The sequence below is a fragment of the Panthera uncia genome, unplaced genomic scaffold (genome assembly GCF_023721935.1).
Source record: "Panthera uncia isolate 11264 unplaced genomic scaffold, Puncia_PCG_1.0 HiC_scaffold_257, whole genome shotgun sequence".
Lineage (NCBI taxonomy): Eukaryota > Metazoa > Chordata > Mammalia > Carnivora > Felidae > Panthera > Panthera uncia.
Window position 1 is genome coordinate 21,261 of NW_026059312.1, and position 8,695 is coordinate 29,955.

General features: G+C 40.8%; 1 long non-coding RNA gene across 1 annotated transcript in view; it reads right to left on the reverse strand.

The window, feature by feature from the left end:
- Positions 1-1,462, reverse strand: part of LOC125917843 (uncharacterized) — a 7,129-nt gene extending 5,667 nt beyond the window's left edge. Inside the window, exon 1 of the long non-coding RNA XR_007456317.1 lies at positions 1,323-1,462. This is a non-coding gene — a long non-coding RNA (uncharacterized LOC125917843). The remainder of the gene's footprint in view (positions 1-1,322) is intronic.
- Between the last annotated feature and the right edge of the window lie 7,233 nt (positions 1,463-8,695).

The following is an 8,695-nucleotide window of genomic DNA, read 5'->3' on the forward strand; positions in this document are numbered from 1 at the left end:
TTTTTTTTTTTTTTTTTTTTTTTTTTTTTTTTTTTTCTTGAGAGAGAGAGACATAGACAGCATGAGTGGGGAGGGGCAAAGAAAGTAGGAGAGAAAGAATCCCAAACAGGCTCTGCACTGTCAGTGCAGAGCCCAACGTGGGGCTCAAACTCACAAACTTGTGAGATCATGACCTGAGCCAAAACCAAGAGTCAGATGCTTAACCAACTGAGCCACCCAGGCGCCCCATATACATTTTTTAAATGTTTATTTATTTTGAGAGAGAGACAGACAGGCAGAGAGAGAGGGAGTGAGAAAATCCCAAGCAGGCTCTACACTGTCAGCACAGAGCCTGACAGAGGGCTCAAACTTACAGATCATGAGATCATGACCTAAGCCAAAATCAAGAGTTGGATGCTTAACTGACCAAGCCACCCAGGTGCCCCAAGGAATTCTGTCCCTTAAGGAAAAATGTCATGGTATAGATAGCCTCCATATTACAAGATTTGGTATGTGGGTTAAAGGAAATAATGTATCCACACAATACTAATGATTGTCATAACAACTCAGATAGTTATTTTCTTTCTTTTGATCTTATCTTTAACTTTCATCCTTTGCACCAACTTCTAAGAAGTAGCATATACCTGTAGACAAGAGAATGGTATAATGTTGTTCTTACAGGGGAGGCACGTGGGGAAGGTCTCCCACTCCTCTCACTCAAGATGGAGTCTCCAAATTCACAGTATCAAGCTCTATGGTCCAGATGTACCATGAGACACAAGGCCACTAACTATTCCATAGAATTTTATAACAGTAACAAAACAATACAGTGATGATTACATTTTTATATTACATCCTCCCATTGGCAAAGCTTTTCATTTGAGATGAAAGAAAGGAGGCTAAGAGAATTTAAGTGACATGTCCAAGTTTACACATCTGGTAAGTAGAAGAGCTGAGTATTAAATCTAGAATTAGAAGGTCATCAGCGACAAGGATCTTTTTTTTTTTTTTTAAAGTTTTTATTTATTTTTGAGACAGAGTGAGACAGAGCATGAATGGGGGAGGGGCAGAGAGAGAGGGAGACACAGAATCAGAAGCAGGCTCCAGGCCCCGAGCCATCAGCCCAGAGCCCGACGCAGGGCTCGAACCCACGGACCACGAGATTGTGACCTGAGCCTAAGTCGGATGCTCAACCAACTGAGCCACCCAGGCGCCCCAAGATCTTTTAACTTGATAGTGAAATGCATACTAATTTCTAAAATCCCACTCACATTAAATAAAATGCTCTTTAGTACTTTCTCCATAAGCTACTTCCCTCCCCGTCCTCTAAACAAATGACTTACCTATCTTAATAGCCAAACGTCCTTTCCTTGCTGGGTAACGGTCCACCAAAATTTTCTTCTTGTAAAAAGGAGATCAGTGGTGAAGTGTTTCAGGAAATGGGATACATTGTTGAGAAAATCTGGGGATCACTGCTCTTGTGAACTGTTGAGAAAAAACAAAACATCAAGAGCTTTATACCTTCAGTCCTCTTGGGAAGCCTTCAAAATGAATCTCTTTTCCATTCTGGCAGAAGTCAGTACAAAGGAGTTTTTGTTTTGTTTTATTTTGTTTTCTGGTTTTCAATTAGGTTTAATAATATTAAACTTTCATTCCTTAGCCTAAATTTATTCTAGACTCTTAAAAGCATTTATTGTAAATTGTTTCTACTTTTGAAGGGACTGGAAAAATCATGGCCATGAATACAGAGGCTTCCAATCCTTCTTATATACAGAATTCTCACATTTATTTCTCATGGTAATTTAGCTAAAATTCAAGGAGCTAGAAGACACAAACTCAACCTAGCAGAGAACTGAAGGCAGTAATCATTAGACTGTTTCCACCCCTCCCCCCCAGAGGTAGCAAAGGCACTTTTTTATTCAAACACCAATAACAGAATTAATGAGGTTAATGGGCTCTCTGGGGGTAGGGCATGCACAACCTCTTATAAACACTCCAGAATAAAAACTGTGACATAGTGACAGTATATTTTAACTGGAATGGATGTGAGAAATATCCAGGGGATAACCCCAGATTCAAATATTCCCTTTGCATAGCCAAAGAAAAGAAGACAACTTTCTGGGACAATGATACAGAAAGAAATCTCTTCAAATCTTAGGATGACAATGGATGTCTAGCCCTGACCAGGAGCTGATAGTACAGGCTTAGAGAAAGATTCCCAGTTCTGGTTATGAGGGGCTAGTTTGTATCAAACCAACTTTCCACTGAACACCACTAGAAAAGCTAGATAAATATATCTAAAACCTGTTTAAAGGCACTGGAGTGCTACCAAGGTAGCCAGAACATGAGAGGCCAAGATCTTAGGGAGAAGAGAAACAAAACTGAGGCAAGTCATTACACTGCTTTTCCTTTCAAAACATCTACTGATCTTTAAGAGACACAGGGCAAAACTGCTGAGAAGCCAAGCAGAAAGCAGCTGCTTAGAGGCACATAAAGTGAGTGGACCAAAAAAGTTCCAGAGCTAAGAATCAAGTCACTTTGGTCCCTCATTAGATTAAGGAGGTCTGCCCTACTCTGACTGCCTATCAGAAGCAAAAGTAAGCTCCATAGAGAGAGACACCATCATCCACAGTATTTGTGATTCTTTATACAAAATGTCCTCTATTCGATCAATAATTACTAGGTATACCAGGGAATAGGTTCAAGAAAGAAACAGACAATGAAAACAGGACCCAGAGACAACCAGGGATATTGTTTTTAAAATAACTATGATTAGTGGCATGCCTGGGTGGCTCAGTCATTTAAGCACCTGACTTCAGCTCAGGTCATGATCTCATGGTTCATGAGTTCAAGTCCCGCACTGGGTTCTGCACTGACAGCTCATAACCTAGAACCTGCTTCAGATTCTGTGTCTCCCTCTCTCTCTTTGACCCTCCCCCACTTGTGTTCTCTCTCTCTCTCTTTATCTCTCAAAAATAAATAAAAACATTTAAAACTAAAAAACTGTGACTAATATGTTCGAAATTATAAAGATTATAAAATATTTCAACACATATCTAAGTCACAAAAATAACCAAAAAAAACACAAAGAGTAAGGATACAAAAGATTTTAATAACACAACAAACTCAGCCTTAGTAACCTATGTAGAATACTGCACCCAACAACCGTGACCACACATTCTTCCAAGGTACACATGAAACATTACAGAAGTTAACCATATGTGTGTGGGTCATAAAATAAGTTTCAAGAAATTTCAGCAAATAGAAACCATGGAGTACTTTCTGAGCTTACTTGTTTGAAATAATAGAGACTCACAAGAAATAGCAATAATAGTAAATTTTTTAAAGCAAAATAAAATGTACACACAGTAAAATATGCTACTTTTTTTTTTTAAGTAGGTTCCATCCCCAGTGTGGAGCCCAACGTGGGGCGTGAACTCACAACCCTGTGATCAAGACCTAAGCCGAGATCAAGAGTGGGATGCTTAACCAACTGAGCCACTGAGGAGCTCCAGAATACACTTTTAAGTGTACAATTTGATACAGTTTGATAAAGGAAACTGTTGTTTTGATACAGTTTGATAAAGGAAACTGTTGTTGTGTAACCACCAACAAAATAATAATATAAAGCATTTCTATCACTCCAGGAAGTTTCCTCATGTCCCTTTTAGTCAAATGCCACAACCCAAAGGCAAACCACTGTTCCCATTTCTATTACTGTAGATTAGTTCTGAACCACACACAAATGGACTCATAGAACGTACTCTTTTGCGTCTGGCTTTATTCACGCAGCATAATGTCTCTGAGATTCACCTACATTGTTGAGTGCATCAATAGTTTACGTCTTTTTATTGCTGAGCCATAGTCCAATGTATGAAAATATCACAACTTATAATAAATTCTCCTATGAATGGATATTTGGTTGTTTCCATTTTAGGGCTATTATGAATAACACTGATATAAATGTTCTAGTACATGTCTCTTTGTGAATATAAATTTTCTCTTGGATAAACACCTGGGAGTGGAACTCCTAGGTTACAGGGTTGACAAATGTTTAACTTTATAAGAAACTGCCAGGAGCTTCTGGGAAGATGGTGGCGTAGGAGGACGCTGGGCTCACCGCGTCCTGCGGGTCACTTAGATTCCACCCACACCTGCCTAAATAATCCAGAAAATCGCCAGAAGACTAGCAGAACGGATTCTCCAGAGCCAAGCGTAGACGAGAGGTCCACGGAAGAGGGTAAGAAGGGCGGAGAGGCGGTGCGTGCTACATGGACTGGCGAGAGGGAGCCGGGGCAGGGGGAAGCCCATTGGCAAAGCAGAGCCCCCGAGTCTGGCTGGCAAAAGCAGAGGGGCCAGACAGAGTGTATTCGGACAGCAAGCAGCACTTAACCTCTGGAAGGTTATAAGTTAACAGCTCTGCTCGGAGAACGGGAGGGCTGGAGGAAAACGAGAGGGGGAGATGTTGAGCCCCTGACAACAGAGCACAGCTTGGCAGGGAACTAAGGTGCTCGCCAGCGCCATCTCCCTCGCCCATCCCCCAGCCAAAATCCCAAAGGGAACCAGTTCCTGCCAGGGAACTTGCTGGCACCGCGCAAACACCCAACACTGTGCTTCTGCGGATCCATCCCTCCTGCGTGTCTGACTCCCTCCTGGTGCCGCAGGGCCCCTCCCTAAGTGGATGTCCAAAGGAAAAGCGAGCTGAGCCTGCCCCTCCCACCCCTGTGCACCTTGCCGATCCACCCCAGCTAATACGCCAGATCCCCAGCACCACAAGCCTGGCAGTGTGCAAGTAGCCCAGACAGGCCACGCCACCCCACAGTGAATCCCGCCCCTAGAAGAGGGAAAGAGAAGGCACACACCAGTCTGACTGTGGCCCCAGTGGTGGGCTGGGGGCAGACATCAGGTCTGACTGCGGTCCCGCCCACCAACGCAAGTTATTCAAGACAGCACAGGGGAAGTGCCCTGCAGTTCCACACCACTCCAGGGACTATCCAAAATGACCACGGGAAGAATTCCCCTCAAAAAAATGTCCAGAAAATAACGACAGCTAACGACCTGATCAAAAACAATTTAAACAATATAACAGAAAGTGAATTTAGAATAATAGTCATAAAATTAATCGCTGGGCTTGAAAACAGTATAAAGGACAGCAGAGAACTTACTGCTATAGAGATCAAGGGTCTAAGGAACAGCCAGGAGGAGCTAAAAAATGCTATTAATGAGCTGCAAAATAAAATGGAGACGACCACGGCTCGGATTGAAGAGGCAAAGGAGAGAATAGGTGAACCAGAAGATGAAATTATGGAAAAAGAAGAAGCTGAGAAAAAGAGAGATAAAAAAATCCAGAAGGGGGAAAATTAGAGAACTAAGTGATGCACTAAAGAGAAATAATCTACACATAATTGGTATTCCAGAGGAGGAAGAGAGAGGGAAAGGTGCTGAAGGTGTACTTGAAGAAATACTAGCTGAGAACTTCCCTGATCTGGGGAAGGAAAAAGGCATTGAAATCCAAGAGGCACAGAGAACTCCCTTCAGACGTAACTTGAATCGATCTTCTGCACGACATATCATAGTGAAACTGGCAAAATACAAGGATAAAGAGAAAATTCTGAAAGCAGCTAGGGATAAAAGTGCTCTAACATATAAAGGGAGACCTATAAGACTCGTGACCCATCTCTCTACTGAAACTTGGCAGGCCATAAAGGAATGGCAGGAGATCTTCAATGTGATGAACAGAAAAAAATATGCAGCCGAGAATCAGCTATCCAGCAAATCTGTCATTTAGAATAGAAGGAGAGATAAAGGTCTTCCCAAACAAACAACTGAAGGAATTCATCACCACTAAGCCAGCCCTACAAGAGATCCTAAGGGGGATCCTGTGAGACAAAGTACCAGAGACATCGCTACAAGCATGAAACCTACAAGCATCACAAAGACTCAAAACCCATATCTTTCTATAATAACACTGAATGTAAATGGACTAAATGCGCCAACCAAAGACATACGGTATCAGAATGGATAAAAAAACAAGACCCATCTATTTGCTGTCTATAAGAGACTCATTTTAGACCTGAGGACACTTTCAGATTGAAAGTGAGGGGATGGAGAACTATTTATCATGCTACTGGAAGTCAAAAGAAAGCCGGAGTAGCCATACTTATATCAGACAAACTAGACTTTAAATTAAAGGCTGTAACAAGAGATGAAGAAGGGCATTATATAATAATTACAGGGTCTATCCATCAAGAAGAACTAACAATTATAAATGTCTATGCGCCGAATACAGGAGCCCCCAAATATATAAAACAATTACTCACAAACATAAGCAACCTTATTGACAAGAATGTGGTAATTGCAGGGGACTTTAATACCCCACTTACAGAAATGGATAGATCATCTAGACACGTGGTCAATAAAGAAACAAGGGCCCTGAATGATACATTGGATCAGATGGACTTGACAGATGTATTTAGAACTCTGCATCCCAAAGCAACAGAATATACTTTCTTCTCGAGTGCACATGGAACATTCTCCAAGATAGATCACATACTGGGTCACAAAACAGCCCTTCATAAGTATAAAAGAATTGAGATCGTACCATGCATACTTTCAGACCACAATGCTATGAAGGTTGAAATCAACCACAGGAAAAAGTCTGGAAAACTTCCAGAAGCATGGAGGTTAAAGAATACCCTACTAAAGAATGAATGGGTCAACCAGGCAATTAGAGAAGAAATTAAAAAATATATGGAAACAAACGAAAATGAAAATACAACAATCCAAACGCTTTAGGATGCAGCGAAGGCAGTCCTGAGAGGAAAATACATTGCAATCCAGGCCTATCTCAAGAAACAAGAAAAATCCCAAATACAAAATCTAACAGCACACCTAAAGGAAATAGAAGCAGAGCAGCAAAGACACCCCAAACCCAGAAGACGAAGAGAAATAATAAAGATCAGAGCAGAAATAAACAATATAGAATCTAAAAAAAACTGTAGAGCAGATCAATGAAACCAAGAGTTGGTTTTTTGAAAAAATAAACAAAATTGATAAACCTCTAGCCATGCTTCTCAAAAAGAAAAGGGAGATGACCCAAATAGATAAAATCACGAATGAAAATGGAATGATTACAACCAATCCCTCAGAAATACAAGCAATTATCAGGGAATACTATGAAAAATTATATGCCAACAAACTGGATAACTTGGAAGAAATGGACAAATTCCTCAACACCCACACACTTCCAAAACTCAAACAGGAGGAAATAGAAAGCTTGAACAGACCCATAACCAGTGAAGAAATTGAATCAGTTATCAAAAATCTCCCAACAAATAAGAGTCCAGGACCAGATGGCTTCCCTGGGGAATTCTACCAGACATTTAAAGCAGAGATAATACCTATCCTTCTCAAGCTATTCCAAGAAATAGAAAGGGAAGGAAAACTTCCAGACTCATTCTATGAAGCCAGTATTACTTTGATTCCTAAACCAGACAGAGACCCAGTAGAAAAAGAGAACTACAGGCCAATATCCCTGATGAATATGGATGCAAAAATTCTCAATAAGATACTAGCAAATCGAATTTAACAGCATATAAAAAGAATTTTTCACCATGATCAGGTGGGATTCATTCCTGGGATGCAGGGCTGGTTCAACATTCACAAATCAATCAGCATGATACATTAATAAAAGAAAAGATAAGAACCATATCATCCTCTCAATCGATGCAGAAAAAGCATTTGACAAAATTCAGCAACGTTTCTTAATAAAAATGCTCGAGAAAGTCAGGATAGAAGGAACATACTTAAACATCATAAAAGCCATTTATGAAAAGCCCACAGCTAATATCATCCTCAATGGGGAAAAACTGAGAACTTTCCCCCTGAGATCAGGAACACGACAGGGATGTCCATTCTCACCGCTGTTGTTTAACATAGCGTTGGAAGTGCTAGCATCAGCAATCAGACAACAAAAGGAAATCAAAGGCATCAAAATTGGCAAAGATGAAGTCAAGCTTTCACTTTTTGCAGATGACATGATATTATACATGGAAAATCCGAAAGATTCCACCAAAAGTCTGCTAGAACTGATACATGAATTCAGCAAAGTTGCAGGATACAAAATCAATGCACAGAAATCAGTTGCATTCTTATACACTAACAATGAAGCAACAGAAAGACAAATAAAGAAACTGATCCCATTCACAATTGCACCAAGAAGCATAAAATACCTAGGGATAAATCTAACCAAAGATGTACAAGATCTGTATGCTGAAAACTATAAAAAGCTCACGAAGGAAATTGAAGAAGATATAAAGAAATGGAAAAACATTCCGTGCTCACAGGTTGGAAGAATAAATACTGTCAAAATGTCAATACTACCCAAAGCTATCTACACATTCAATGCAATCCCAATCAAAATTGCACCAGCATTCTTCTCGAAGCTAGAACAAGCAATCCTAAAATTCATACGGAACCACAAAAGGCCCTGAATAGGGGCGCCTGGGTGGTGCAGTCAGTTAAGCGTCCGACTTCAGCCAGGTCACGATCTCACGGTCCGTGAGTTCGAGCCCCGCGTCAGGCTCTGGGCTGATGGCTCGGAGCCTGGAGCCTGTTTCCGATTCTGTGTCTCCCTCTCTCTCTGCCCCTCCCCCGTTCATGCTATGTCTCTCTCTGTCCCAAAAATAAATTAAAAAACGTTGAAAAAAAAAAAATT